The sequence below is a fragment of the Cynocephalus volans genome, chromosome 5 (genome assembly GCF_027409185.1).
Source record: "Cynocephalus volans isolate mCynVol1 chromosome 5, mCynVol1.pri, whole genome shotgun sequence".
Classification (NCBI taxonomy): Eukaryota; Metazoa; Chordata; class Mammalia; order Dermoptera; family Cynocephalidae; genus Cynocephalus; species Cynocephalus volans.
In genome coordinates, this window is record NC_084464.1 from 25,671,977 (window position 1) to 25,688,274 (window position 16,298).

Consider the following 16,298-nt stretch of genomic DNA (forward strand, 5'->3'; position numbering starts at 1 on the left):
AAAGTCTGTGTTCATTGCCATATGAGTCTCTTTCCAGGGCTGCTTGAGTGCGTTACTGACATGGCAACCAGCCTCCGTGTGACCCAAGAAAGAAAGCAAGGAGGGAGTTGCAATGCCTTTCTGATCAAATCTCAAAAAGTCTCACACCATCACTTCTGCCACTTTCTAATCATAGAACCAAGTCACTAGCTGTGACCTATGCTCAAGGGAAGGAGAATTAGTCACCACCTTTTGAAGAGAGAAGTGTCAAAGAATCTGTGAACTTCTTTTCACACAACCACATGACTTAATGAATGTTAGACACTTAACAGAGACAGCCTATAGGAAGACATCAAAAGGTGCCAGCATGTGTCACCATGCTCATTGTCATTATCCACAGCACTGTCATGAAGGGACTGCAGGTTGTGCTGGAGTGGTGGCTTTTGGGTGCATGTGAGGTCTGGTAGAAAATGAGTCTGTAACATAAGCAGGAGCTAGACCAGAAAGGGCCTGCCATGTCATAACACAGTGCTGGCATTTTTCCAATAAGTCCTTGCTTTTCAAACTGGGCTACTTCCAGGGCACATAGGCACGGGGAAACAGTTCTGCTTAGAGCAACGGGATAAACACTTAGAGCAACGGGATAAACACACATCATCTCTACGGAAGTGCTATTTTACTTGAAAAACTTCATTTGCCAAAAAAAAAAAAAAGTCCATCTCTTGGAGAATAGAGAGTACAGTTGCTTGGACTTTAAAGATGAAACATTAGACTTAAATGGAATGTTGGTCTTCTGCTGGGCTGCTTTGGACTGTACTTTCTGATCCTGGGTAAATAATTCACGTTTCTCTCCATTTGGGGTTCCTTAGTTGAGAAATGAAGTGACTCAGTTAGTTAATGAGGAGATACTGAAGGATCCGAGGGAGGTCAAGAGGTTGATTTTTAAAAGATGTCTCAGTCAAGAATATTGAAGAAATTTCTGGTAAAGAATAATAATATATATTTGAATTTACCCAACAGACTTTAAGACATTGAAAAGCCCTAATAATTAAGCATTTTTAAAACATTAGGACAAGAATAAAGAAGTAACCTATTTAAGAGGATAGTTACACCAAAAATAGATGATGGTATACACCTAAAAATCCAATATACAGTCATGCATTGTTTAACGATGGTGATACATTCTGAGAAATGCATCATAAGGTGATTTCATCATTGTGAAAACATCATAGAACGCGCTTACATGCATCTAGATGGTGTATAGGTGCTATATAGATCCATTATAATCCATTATAGGGGACCACCATCATGTATGTGGTTTGTCAATGACTGAAATGTTGTTATCTGATGCATGACTGTATACCTAAGAAGCCATCACTAATCAATGAGGGAAGAAATGAATTCAGTACATGTCAGGGAGGAAATTGGCTCTTTGGAGAAAAAAATCCATCCCTAGTCCCGCCTTACATTACTTACTAAGATAAATTCCAGATAGAGGTGATAAGTGTAAAAATAAAATCATAAGAAACTTGAAGAAAATTAGATGTATATTTACTCGCTCTCTGTATGGGAAGGAATTTCTAAGTATAAAATCATGAAAGAATGATTCTCTAGAGAAGATAAATCAATAGATGTATCTAAGTATGTATTATACTTTTGTGTATCACATTAAACTTTTAAAACAAACCACGCATACTGATGGGTGGCATTCTTTTTGTACCAACTATTTGCCAAACATCGTACTTGGAACTTTGCCTTTATTACTTACTTTAATCCTCACAAACAAACAAACAAATAGTGAGAGCTCGGTTTTATTACTTACACTTAACAAATGGGGAAACTGAGACAGCAAGAAATTATATCAGTAGTTTACAATTCTGGCTGCACATGAATCCACACAGTGAGCTTTAAAAAGACCCATGCCCAGGCCTCATCTCAGAGCAGTTCAATCAGAATTGCTGGGATAGGCAACTGAGCATCCAATGCTTTGCCCAAAGTCACAGAGCTGGTAACCATAGAGACACCTGGACTTTTCCTGCTCCATGTGGAAATTTTCTTGAGAATATGAACAGATGCTTTATTCTCAAAGGGGGCAAAAACCTAAATAAAGGCTTAACTTAAAGCAGAAAAAATTTTGGATATGAGGATTTATTTGTTGAGCCACCTGTAACATGAACATATTTTGTGTTTTCGAGTATCAGTAAAAAAAACACATGGCTGCAATGAATGATGTTCTGAAAGTTCCTTCAAAGCTGTGTACTAAAGGAAATAATAGAAACTGTAGAATGATTTGGGAGAGGATAGCATTTTGATGGTCTGATAATTTTGAAACAATTGGCAATGCTTAGGCAACATGAAAAATGTTTGCTTGGATCTACTTTCTTTGGCTAATTATCTCCACTGTAATTTCATTTCCATCAACTGATACTTAACAACATTGACTTTATTGTATAGTTTTTAAGGGCACAGCTTTTGGAGACAAACTACCTAACTTTGATTCCCAGATGTACTCTTTATAGCTGTGCAGCCTTAGGTACGTTACTTAACTTCTCCATGGCTCAGTTTCCTCAGCTGTAAAATGGGGATAATAATAATATTGTATTAAGGCTGCATAACGGATCACCCAAAACCCTAGTGGCTTAAGATTTCTCATGGTTGGTTTCTCTGGGTAGGAATTTAGCAGCATTTTGGTTGGGCAGTTGCTGCTCAGGGCTCCTCTAAGCTGGGGCTGCAGTCATCCATCCAATGGCTTGATTAAGGGCTGGATGATCGACTTCCAAGCATTGCTCATGTGAATGACAAAATTGTGCTTATTATTGGCAGGAAGCTTTAGTTTCTCTCTACAACGGCCTCTCTATAGGACTGCTTTGAGAGTCCACATGGTGTGCCATCTATCTTCCCCCAGACCAAGTGACCCAGGGGATCAAGGTGGAGGTTGCGATGCATCATGTGGCTTAGCTTTGAGGTCACACATGGTCACTTCTGCACGATTCCATTGGTCACACAGATAAGCCCTGATTCAGTGTGGGAGCAGATTATATACCTTTGCACCAGAGAGCAAGGACCATTGAAGGCCGTTTTGGAGGTGGCTATCATAAGTACCTAGTTCACAGGCTTCTTGCAAAGATATTTATTAATAGGAGGGTACTTTGAAAAGTTTGTGGAAAAATAGAATTAAAAGATAATGTGCATCTTTCTATGAACATTTTGAAGAACCTTTTTATAGTTATACACACACATACACACACACACACATACATACAGACACATACTGGGAGTGGGGTCTGGGCATTAGCATCAGTATTTTAAAAATCACCTCAAAGTGCTTTTAATATGCAGCCAGTTTTGACTATCACAATTTTATCCAAATACTTAACTTTTGATGATAATCAACCTTAGAACTGTAGTTGAGAGGTTCTCAACTTTGGCTTCCTAGTAGAATCATCTGGAGAGCTTTTAGAAATCCAGATGTCCAGGTTATACTCCAGATCAATTATATCAGAATTTCTAGGGCATGGGCATCAGTACTCTTTTTAAGCTTTCTAGGCAATTCCAATGCACAGTCAAGATTGAGACCCATTGCTATAGTTATTTAACTTAGCTGACTGTATTACAATGCCCGCATTTCCTCAGCAAGCTGAGCTCTGACTCAGCATGTCAGTCCTAGGTCCTAACTTCACTTGTTGAAAACAAGCGACTTTGCCCTAATGTGCTGGGAATGCTGAAGATGGGTAGGAACGAGCAGCGTGGCGCCAGTTGTTCTCCGTCTGTGCTGTGCGTCTGGAAGGCTTGAGCCTTCAGCATGTCAGCCAGGCTCCTTTGGCCAGAATTTGCCTTCATGCAAGAGTAGAAACCTCTTAGGCATGTGATTGCTGGGCCAGGAAAATGTCACCGATTACCAGAGGAAAAACAGCTTTCCACACAACTAGAGTGAATGGCACATGAAACCAATTTAGCCAAAGTGGCTGGAGAAGCATCAGAAGCATCGTGAGATGGCCGTTCTGGAGCTAATGTCTAAAGGATGCACCTGGTAACATTCATAGATGCTGTACAGGCACAGAGCATGCCTCATGTTCAAGAACAAGGAGCTGTCTATCTGTTGCTCTCTGAGTCTGCTTTTGTAAAGGAGCCTTAGCCTGGTGTAGAGAACAATCAATAATGATAAGGGAAAGACGAGCAATAGAGAGCAAATGGCAGCTGTATTTGAGCCAGAAAAATAACATGCGAATGACAGTTTCTAGTGAATTACACCATCAAACTAGACGTAGAAAAGTTTGGAGTGTTGGAAAAACTCAACCTTTTTTTACAAATATTTGGGATTGAGAGAAGCTCTTAACAGACTTTGCCCATAGCATTCTCTCCACATTTAAACCTATGTTTAAGTAAAGCTTAATCCATGTGTTTCTGATTCCTTTAAACATAACTCATCAAAGTCTTTATTTTGGGAAAAAACAATCCTATTTAATGTCTAAGATGTCTTTGCTTTTTAGCCTTTTAAAGCATTTTTTCCTCTTTGAAAAGGGGCTCAAATAGCATGTTTGTCAAGTGTATAGAGCCCGCTCAGCTTTTGTAAATGCAGAATCTGGACCACTGTGAAAGATTTGAATTTCTTCACACTTGCCAAAGACGTGACTTCCTGTTTGTTTTTAATAATCAAATCCTTTTTCGAAATTGAATTTGGGACGCTCAATGAACCCTGAAAGCAGCGTATGTGCCCATCCACAGAGATTCTTCCCCCCCCACCGCGGAGCATGTTAATGCGTTTATATTATAGTCTTTCTGACTCTGGGGAACAGTTTTTGTTTGTGTTGCCTAGTAATAAAAGACAAATATTTTGAGCTTCTGATAGCACCTTTTATCAAGGATCTAGAAGGTGGCTCGCAAACATGAGCACAGAGCTACGACAGCAACAGTCTTTTTATACCCCGTGATGTATGCAGAACTTGATTTGGAGGAATAAGAAAATGAGAAATAAGAATGTACGAGGAGAATGCCCAAACTGAGAGCAGGCCAAACGGGCCTTCAGGACTCCAATCATTCTTTTCTCACACATCACTTAAGAAAACTACTTAGATGTCTGTTTCTCCACCTTTGCGTCCTAGAATGAAAGGAAAAGGAAACTGGCTATGTTAATTGGGCTGAGTCAAGGTTGTGTTGAAATAATGCAAAGTCACCTAATAAAAACTAAAGAAATGATAATCAGACGTATTTACCTGTGTAATGCTATGTGTCCTGTTATTTGAAATATTTTTATTTTTCTTTATTAAATTTTTAATTCTGGATACTTGGTTCAGATAATTGGAAAAAGGGAGGAACTAAAACTCAAGAAATTTGTAATGAGCTATCTTCAAGAATAAATATTATTTTCACAGATGCCATGAGCTCATATCGAATTTGATCTTCAGATGAGTAATCTGGTCAACACCATCTTTTGTTCTTGATTGGTATTCAGTGATGTGGGGACATTTGCACAGGAACTAGAAGACATAGTTCTTGCCCTTGAAGAACATACAATTACGAGAGTTTATAAAATTTCACAAGCAAATATGAAACCCAAAAACAAGAGATTGATCCATAACAATGACAGATGTTCAAGTGACTCAGTACTTGGGGAGATGTGGAGGAAGAATGTCATCAGAAAGATGGAGTCACCAGATGCAGGACACGCCAGTAAATAAATAGTAGGTATGATCTTTTACAAAATAAACATTCATTGAAAAAATGATAGACTCTAAATTTTTCAATTTTATACAAGGAGTCCCAAGACTGACATTTTAAGAGAAGACCAAATTGAACATTGCAATGGAGGACACACTGAAACAATTAGTATGAGTAGCTTGAATTTATTTTCTATAACAAGGCTCAACATCCACTATATCTACATAAATCGGATAAAAACATTGTATCACACTATTCAATTTCTTAAGTGAATGTTATGAAAACCATTCATTCTGATGGTTTTCTATTTGATATAATAGCACATTTCCTTATTTTACTTTTTAAATTTTCATTTTATTATTTTTTTCATTGTACATGTTTCTGGGGGTACAATTGCTGTTTCAATATACATTTATATTGTATAATGATCTAATCAGAATAGTATCTCTATCACCTTAACATTTATTATTTTCCTTATTTTATTTTAATCTGTCTTGTCTGTGCAGATAATTTATCTCAGGGCTGGGCTCTTAAAATGCCAGTGATTACTATGAACTGTAGTTGCCTCTGGAAGAATACGCAGCAATGTTGTTATTAATGAGGAAGAAAATAAAATATTTTTAAGGGAAGGTGTTGAGTGTTTCCTCTGGGTGGTTAATCTTAATTCAGCTTCCCTTTCGGTTTCCTTTTCTACAAAGTAGGGCTATCACCTGCCGGAAAAGAAATGTGGGAAGAGTGAAGCTTGCAAAAGAGATTCGGACTCTACAGTTATAGAAATCATTATTCCTGAAGAATTCATTGTCGTTTAAGTTCTGCACTGCCTGTTAAGACCAGGGAAGCAGGTGCATCTGGCTTAGAAAAATGCGTGGGGAACAATGTCCTATGAGATGTGCTTGGCTTCCCTGGGCCTTTGTGAATGTCATCAACCATCTTCCATTGTAATCACAAATTAGGCTCTGCCTGTTGTGGTGGAGCACCATGTCCTTACACCCAGCGCCTCAGATACAGAGGGGTTCCAGCCTGTACCTACCCAAAAGCAAAAAAAAAAGTTCATCCAGAAAAGAAAGATAATGTGTTAAATTTTGGGTTTGGTTTGCATTCATTCAAATGACCAACAAACACTTGCTCTGTACCCACAGAAGCCAAGCTCCTAGGTGGAGCAGGTACATTGGTGGGCAAAGTTTCAAACCTGATAAAACTGAGTAATTGACTTAGTGTTTCTTTAATCAAATATGTGCTGGAGGAATATCGAACGAAGTCAAAGTCCTAAATGTAATTGCGGCTACATTTGGTATCTTTAGTATCTTTCCACTGCTCTATTTCCTTGTAGAAGTTAAATTTAAAATCATTATATAATAAAAGGTATGTTGCAAAGTGCTCTCATAAATTACAAGTTAAAATTAAAGCCATATTTTGAACCAAGTCACATAGTATCAATTTGTCATGATCCAAAAAGCAGGGTTCTATTTGTAGCTTTACTCAGTAAATTTAGATGTCATTTAACATCATTGAGCCTCACTCAAAGTAAAATGCTAATAATTCCTGCCCATCAGCAGTAGCAATGTCAATTTATCCCTCGCTCTCATTCTTTTTCCCTTGCCTACCTCTACTGAGAGTCTTTCGAAGGTAAATGTTTATTTCCCAGCCGGCCTTGCAGCTAGAGGTGGCCATATTATGTGGCAAGTGGATGTAAATAGAGATGTAGGCACCCCATGAGGTATAAGTAGGTGTCCACTGAGGGGCTGGAGAATTCTGGAAAACATTTACTTTCCTAATAGAAGAGGACACAACCTGTGCCACCTCTCACCCCCATCTTCTCCTTCTCTCTTCCTTGAATGCAACTGCGATATCTAAAGCATGACCAACCATAGTGTGACTACAGCATGACAAGAAGAGGACAAAATCCAATGTGCTAAGGAGAGCCTAATGAACCCTGGAAGATATTACTGAGCAACTAAGTTGATTCCAGCAATGACTGACCCCCTAACTTACTGGTATATGACAAAAACACCACCTCCCCCCTATTTGTTTAAGCCCCTATTAATCTGGGATTCTTTTTCTTGCAGCCAACCAGACTGCTAAGTCTTTTATCTTGAGTTTGTTGTAAGGATTTCACACAGAAAGGACATGAAATATATATTTCACATTGTTGATTTCATATTCTCATTTTACATGTGAAGAACCTTGGGCTCAGAAAGGGCTAAGTGACAGGTCAAACTTATCCCAGGTCCTCCAACATCATGCCTGATGACTATGCTTTATGACTTGCTCCCTTTGGAAGCATCCAGAGTATGTCAAAGCTCTTAAAATAACTGTAAACCTCAGTCTAGTCCTTTTAAAGTGCTCAATACATTTTCGAGAATTCCATTCAGTTTCATTCTCAGAGCGCCCCAGTGAGGTAGATATTGTTAATATCCCAATGCTACATAATTACTGTCATTCCCTCCCCTTCTTTCTCAGCCACTACCACCACTTGGCCCAGCAAATTGCTGTGACAGATTAACAGTTCCCACTTACTATTCTTTTCTGATGAGCTCAAGCTCCTTCTTTGCCTCATTCTGTCTCTACTCATCCCTTATAAGATTCTATTTTAATTCATCAGGGCACATAACCACAACATCAGAGCATATTTTGGCTAGCTGAGGCCAAGGAGCTCTGTAAATCTCACTGGAGAGGTTGTCTACATTGCCAAGATCACTTATTAAAGAAAAAATGCTTATAGTATTAGGCATGAAATGTGATTAGAGCTGGTCCTAAGCAGGAACAACTTTTACGAAGGTGATGCTTCAGATTCTGGAGAAACAGCGGCCCACTTCTTTTCTACCAAACATGCTTACTTAGAGGGAACCTCTTTGCCTTATCTGTACTAACTCAATTAAATCTGCCCCTTGCACACATACAAACACACCCTCAAGTTGGGTTGGTGACTGTTAAGTGATTGCACACTGGTTTATTGGAAATAAATTCTACGTGTCATGAACCTTGTCAATTCAGTTTAGATATGGAGCTAAGAAATAGCTTTATGAATAGAATCTACCCTATGAAGTCTTGCTACTTCATGTGTGGTCCCTGAACCAGCAACATCAACATTACCTTGGACTTTGTTAGCAACGCAAAATCTCAGGTTCCACTCCACACCTACTGATGACAGTCTGAATTTTAACAAGAGCCTTGGTGCAGTGTATTTGTACTGAAGTTTGAGAAGAGTTAGTTGCATTTGTTGTGAGTGCCCATAACCAAGACTTTGCTGGAGGATGCTATCTCTTCTTGGCACCTGAGAAACTCTGTGACTGAAAATGAACTCCCCTTACCCCACTTCTTTTTCGTTATTCAAAAGTGAAAATTAGTCTACCAGTACTGGCTTTATGGGGACTAGGCTTGAATGCATCTGCTTTGAATGGTGCTGGATTGCTCATGGCATTATTTGACCTTCCTGGTTACATGTGAATTGAAATTTGTAATAAAATTTTTTGAGATTATTGATCGTGAAGGACTATTCCACCTTGTAAAGTTAAGTGAGTAAATCATGTGAAAGTATGCAGCCTACAACATAACAGTATACCAAAAAAAAAAAGTGGCATTGTGAGAATTTTTGTTTGTTGAATTTTATGACATTATTGTTTCTATTTGGGGATCTGTGTTTAAGGGCTGTTGGTGGGGGTGGAGGGAGAAATACGGACTGTGGCAAATATGGCTAATTTTTTTCTTTAACTATGTACAGACTATCTCCTAGCTTCCTGTATTGGCCAGGGGATGAGCATAAAGAAGTGAAAGAGACACAGTCTCTGTCCTGAAGCTGTGGATGGTCTCATGGTGGCAGAGCCGTGTGTGGCTGGACTCCATGGGATGCCGTTCATGCTCTAGTTTATGTGAATGGTGCTTTCTGGAGCTGGCCCTGAAGGGCCCTGGGGATAGGCAACCAACAGTTAATAGTGAATGAAGGCAGAAGTGTACCTAGGAGCTGTGCTAGCCCCGTGGAGGGGTACTTAATTCACACCGAGTGAAGCAAGAGTGTGTGTGTGTGTGTGTGTGTGTGTGTGTGTGAGAGATGTGCATGTGTGTCTGCGTGTGTGAAGCATTTGGGTATGGCATGGGATATGTGTGTGTATGAATATGCAAGGTGTGTGCATGCCTGTGTGTGTGCATGTGGGTGTGTGTGCGTGTGTATTGGAGGGATAAGTAGGAGGCTTAGGTACAGGCAAAGCTTCCCGAGGTGGTGATGCCTGAGGTCTCCTTTCATCCTACTGCAGTCAGGCTTTCCTCCCCACACCCCACTGAAACCACATTTGACAAGTCCTCAGTGTCTCTGCCACTGCCAAACCTAATGTTTGATCCTTAGTCTCCACCTTATTCACTCCATTGAATTCCTGTCTCAGTAAACAGCACCTGCTTTGCCTAGGTGCTCACACTGCGGACCTAGGAATTATTATTCTCTTTGTCTAACACTCCCCATCCAGTCCATCTGCAAATGCTGTTAGCACCTCCTTCAACGTGGATGCAGAATCTGACCCTCTCTTACAACCTTTGCTCCTGCCACGAGTCAAATGCTCTCTATCTTTTGCCTTGACTGTTAGAATAACCTCCTAATCACTTACCTCTCTATCCTGCCCTCCTAGAGCCTATTTCATACTCAGCAACTAGCGTGGCCCCTTTAAAATCTAAATTTGATCAAGTTAATTCACTTCCTCAAACTACTCCAATGGCTTCCCTTTAATGCTTAGAATAAAATTCAAACTCCTTGCCATGGCGTAAGGCTGTACACCGTGTGGTCCCTGGTCACCTCCCAGCTTCCTGCCCTTCCTTTCTCTGCTGGCTCGCTCCTCTGTCCACACCCGCCTCTGCTTGGTTTTAGCTCACCCCACACATTCCTGCCCTGGGGCTTTCCCGTTGTTTTCTGTCTGGTTATAATACTTTGCCATAGTGAGTGACATGCCTTTTTTCTTCTTTTTATTCAGGCCTCAGGAAGATGCCTTTCCAGACTTCCCTTGGTCATTCTCTCTCCCACTTACCCTGCTTAATTTCCTTTTTAGTACTAATTACGACTTGATACTTTATATTAATTTATTAAGTATCTGTGTCCTCCTCACTAGAATAGAAGCTCCATGAAGTCAGAAACCTCGTTTTATTCTTTCTGTATTGCCAACTCAAAGGGCTGGCGTAGCAGGTGCTCAATAAATATGCATTCACTGACTGACTGCCTGACCAAGTAGATATGGGCAAAATGTGAGGAATGTCTGGACCAAAACAGTAGCTGTGGAAATGAAGAGCAGGAACAGAATGTCAGAAGGGCAGAGGCCACATGACGTAGTGATAATTCCTACAGAGAGGTGGGCGAGAGGAAGGTTTCTGCTTCCGAATCACTGGGTGACTATAGTTCCATTTAATGAGAGAAATAACATGGGGGTGGTGAGTGGCTTGGAGGTAAAATGATTAGCTCAGTCCTGGAAATTTTGAATTGCAGATGCTGATAGAGCATCCAGTTTGAGATATCCGGTAAGCACATGGGAATTTGTGGCCGGAACTAAGGATAAGAGATTTGAGAGTTGGATGATGAACAGGTATTAATTGAAACCATGAGAGAAATGTATCCATTCAGTAAGCACATGAAGAGTGAGAAAAGAAATGCAATCAGCTACTCCATTCCCAGAGCTCGTGAACCAACTCGGGCATGAATCTCATCACCAGCCTCATTTAAGGCAATGAATGCAGACTGGGCCTGGGTTAGTTAATGGTGGTGACAGGTTACAAGGCCTTTCGAATTATTTCATATCCTTTGTGTAACCCAGAAAATACTTAGTTTTGTGTTTCTACCCACCTGGCATGATGAGTGAGTGCTCTGTGCTTTTACATGGTGGTGTACAATACAACGGTCACTCACTAATATCAGGGCGATATCTCCATTTCGGTACTATCCACTTATTTCAATAATCACCTTAATATGTGGCCTCAGAGTCCACCACTCTACAGAAACTGGTTTTCAAAGGCCGTTAATAACAGACATAATACATTAAGTGAGCTTTTCATGGTCCCATTTTCCTTGATATTTCTGTCATTTGATGGGGTCTATGGGATATTAATTATAGTCATTCCTTCTCCTTCCCTGGTTCTATGTCCTTCCCTGTGGGCTCTTTCCAAATTTCAGACCTTGGCCTTCTGTTGTTCTGTTTTATATTTTGTCTCTGTGACCATCATCAAACACTCCATAGCTTCATAATCTCCGAATCGTAGTTTTTGCTTTGACTACCCTTCTCTCCCTGCTACCCCAACCTTAATTTAGGGGTTTAAGTTTTTGTTTCCAATCATCTTCTGAATAGTGCCATTGGGATGTCATACTTCATCACTATGATGCCAATATATTCTGAACTCACCATCTTTGCCCATGATACCAGCTCCTTTTTTTCTGGCTTATAAACAACAAAAATTTATTTCTCTCAGGTCTAGAGGCTGGGAAGTCCAAGATGAAGGTGTCGACAGATTCCATGTCTGGTGGGGGATAAGTTTCTAGTTTGTAGACAGCCATCTTCTCTCTGTGTCCTCATATAGTGGGAGGGGTGAGGGAGCTCTCAGGGGCCTTTTTTATAAGGGACTAATTCCATTCATGAGGTCTCCACCCTCATGCCCTAATCAACTCCCAAAGGCCCCACCTCCTAACACCATCATATTTAGGGTTAGGATTTCAACATATGGATTTTAGAGGAGAAACACAAACATTCAGACCATAGCACGTCTTAACTGTCCTTACGACATCAGTGAGATTTAAAGGAATGGCATTTGGGAGAGATGAGTTCTGTTGGGGCAGTGGAAGATAATGGAAAGATCCTAACTTTTGGAATTAGTGGGTGGGGTGGCTCCTTTACGTGATGCCTAATCCCCTCCAGGGCAGATCTTTGTGTGACACCAAAGAATTACCTTTAATTGTTTTTTCTTTCAACTTCTTATCCAATAAACCACTAAACTTCATAAATTCTTTTTTTTAAATGCTTCTTACGTCTATATTCACCCTTCTCTTTCCACTACTATCACTTAAACCCAGGCCTTTAATACCCCATGCCTCATTAGTATGGCATTGAGATTAGAAGCCAGGCTCTGAAGCTGGACCACCTATGTTTAAATCCAAGCTCTACTGTTTACTATGTGATCTTGAACAAGTCATATGATCTCTCTGAGTCTCAGTTTCCTCTTCTGTCCAATGGTGATATAATGGTATCTATCTCATGCAGCCGTTGGAGGATTAAATGAATTGATATATATAAAGCACTCAGAAGAGTCCCGCACATTGTAAGCACTGTTATCAGCATTGGGTGTTACCAGTATTAGTCTTTGATAGCCTCCCAATAATTCTGCTTTATAGCTTCTCCGTACATCTCCACCACTGTATTAGTCCATTTGTATTGCTGTAACAGGAATACCTAGACTGGGTAATGCATAAAGAAGAGAGGTTTCTTTGGTTTACGATTCTGGGACAGTTGCATCTAGTGCAGGACTCAGGCTGTTTCTACTCATGGTGGAAAGTGGCAGGTGCTGGCGGATACAAGCAGATCACATGATGAGAGGAAGCAAGAGAGAGAGAGAGAAAGAGAGAGAGAGGAGGTGCCAAGGTCTTTTAAACAACTGGCTCTCGCAGGAACTAACTGAGCGAGATCTCACTCACTGTCCCTCTTCCCCCAGGGAGAGCACTAATCCATGAGGGATCCACCCCCATGCCTCAAACTGCCACACTGGGGATCAAATTTCCACATGAGTTCTGGGACGACAGTACATTCAAACTCCATCAACCATCTTCCTAAAATACTTCCATCATGTCACTCTCTTGCTGAAGGTCTGTAATGGTTGCCATTTCCTTTCTCTTACAGGAATTGCTCTACCTGCCTTTCAAGGTCCTCCATAACTTGGTACCATCCTATCTCTCACTTCTCCCTAATGTCATTTGCATTTTGGTTTTTATTCCAAGCACAATATGATAAAGTTCTAGAAGTGAAAGGAGAAAAAAAAAGGAAGTATGTCTTTATTGTCTCAGATCCTGTTTAGATGGGTCTGGATTTCAATCCCGGCTCTGTGTGACTTGGAGCAAGTGACTTAATCTTTCCGAGCCTCAGTTTTTTCATCTGTAACAACTTGAGAGTAATTATTCTATACAATGTTGTTCTGAGTAGGAAACAATATGATGTATGTTAGCTGCTTCTAGTTCTTATTGGAATGAGTCTGGATATCCATAAAATACGTTAATCAAATGAAGGGTTATGAATGGAACGTAAAAAATGAGCTTGAAGTGTGTGCAAACAAATGGAATGTACGCAAAGGTATTTGGAATGTATGCAAAGCACCTGGAAGGTTTGCAAGTTTATGGAATGTATGTGAGGGATGATGCAAATTAGGCTAGCTCATTTGCATCCCTTTGCCTTTGTTGAAACTGCTACTTGCTTCTGGACAGTCATCTGAACCCTCTTCGCCTTCCTGTCTAAAAAGTTCAACTCTGGTCTTGACATTTGGGGGTATTTTTTTCAATTCTGTTCCCTTTCTTCCTTGTAATAGCTACAACACATATCATCTACACTGCTAATTCAGAGTTTATTACGAACTGCCTGCATTATTAATTAAATTTTTATGTTTGCATGTTTAGTCTGTTCTGCTAAACTATTTGTGCTTCTTGTGTGCTATATGTGTCTTCATATTCCCTCAGCATGTAGAATGGAACTTTACAAATAACAATCATCCAGGCTTATGTTTTCAATTTAATGTGCTGTGGAAAAAAGGAACCTTTGCCATGCTGACTTGTTATGCTATGTGAATGACACAAACTCACGGGCATCTCTCCTCCTCTGCATAAGCAGTTTTATGCAACTCATCATACGAATGAACCACCCAAGCCATTCCAACTCTGTGTTCCTCTGAGTAAGTCTGGCATCGATAGGTGTGGGGTATGTGAAGTCTGGTTGTTCTATACACAAATTGCAACTGCTTCCCCTTTGGTGGGAGCATTTAGAGTGGGCTTAGAAGAAAATGAGATCCAGCAAGAGTCAGTCTCATTGCAAATAACACATAAAGCATTTTTTAAAATAATCCCCAGAAACTGCCTGCTCTTTCCTCATCTGGCAATTTGATTATGATTATATGGATTTTATTAGTTTAAAATGAGATGCATTTATAGAGCCTCCTTATTTATTTCAAAGTGTAGACCACATAGATTTTGATGTATTATAAGTAATCCTACTATAACATTTAGGTGGCTTTGGCTAACTCAGGCTTTCTGTCCAAACACATTACAGAAGCAGCCCCTTCTTCAACAAATGCTTAAATGTGAACAGTGGTGCCCTGGGCCATGCTCTTTACAGAGACCATTTGGGAGCAAAAACAGCAATTCTTGATGTACCTCAGAGATTTATTTTACAATGGGTTCAACAGTTATTTTAAAGAGCCCGAGACCACGTGAGGCAATTTTGATCCACTAAGACTAAGGAACTTGAATAGAAAGGATCCAACCCCTGGATCCTAGGCTTTACTATTCAGCCTGATTAAGTACAAGATTCCTGGTACTGATGCCTTGACTTTACACTAGCCTCACACACAGATAGCTTAGCACTTTACCTAACATTTGGGGATGTGATGAGACTAGCACTGGTGGATCAATCACTCCCTAAAAATGTTCTCATGCTAATGCTAGTAACAGCTCTTTTTATAGAGCCCTCTACCAAACACCATTCTTAGGCCAAATATTATATTGCCTAATAAGGATGTTTTTTTTAACTGATAAATGTTTTAGTGGCTGAGTCTTTGACTTACTGAGGACAAGTGAACCTACATGATTTCAAGCAGTTTGTTTACTTTGTTTACTTTGAGGAAACTACTTTAGTAAAACCTAATAACAATGGGGAACTTAGCCACATGGTGGAATGAGTGTATAGATCTTTTGAAGCCAATTTAAAAATGTTCTGACTTCGTACTGATTAGCTTTCTGTGCACATGGGGAGGAGGGATATTGACTAGTAAGATGCATGGGGAGTTAGAAATATTTAATCTCGTGATCTTGGCAGTATTTACATGTGTGCATACCTATGTAAAAATGTGTTAAGCTGTATGCCTAAGATTGGAACACTATATTTGTAATTTATATCCCAGTAATGACTTTTACAGTTAAAATGCCTTAAAATATTCTGATTTCATTATTAATTGGTGGAAGCTTAGATCACTGAATTAAGACTGTTTCTCTCTTCTAATGTATTTTATGCTACAAATTTCCCTTAAGTACAGCTTTAGCTACAATTTTCCACATTTTGATATATTGTGTTTTCATGCTTGTTCCATTCAAAATATTTTCTATTTTCACCTGTGAATTCTTCGTTATCCCATGAGCTACTTGATGGTGTTGTTTCATTTCCAAATAATTGGAGATTTTTCTAGATATTTCTCTACTAATTTCTAGTTTAATTCTATTATCATCAGAATATGCTCTCTTCAACATGCTTTTAATTAAAAAAATGTCTTATGTCCCAGAATATGATGTACAGTCTATGTTTTATGGCTTGAAAAGAATGTGTATTCTGCTATTGTTGAATAGAATGTTCTATAGATTCCAATTAGGTCAAGTTAGTTGATAGTGTTGTTAGATCTACTACTTTTTACTGAGTTTCTTCCTCCTTGTTTAATAATTACTCAGAGAGAAC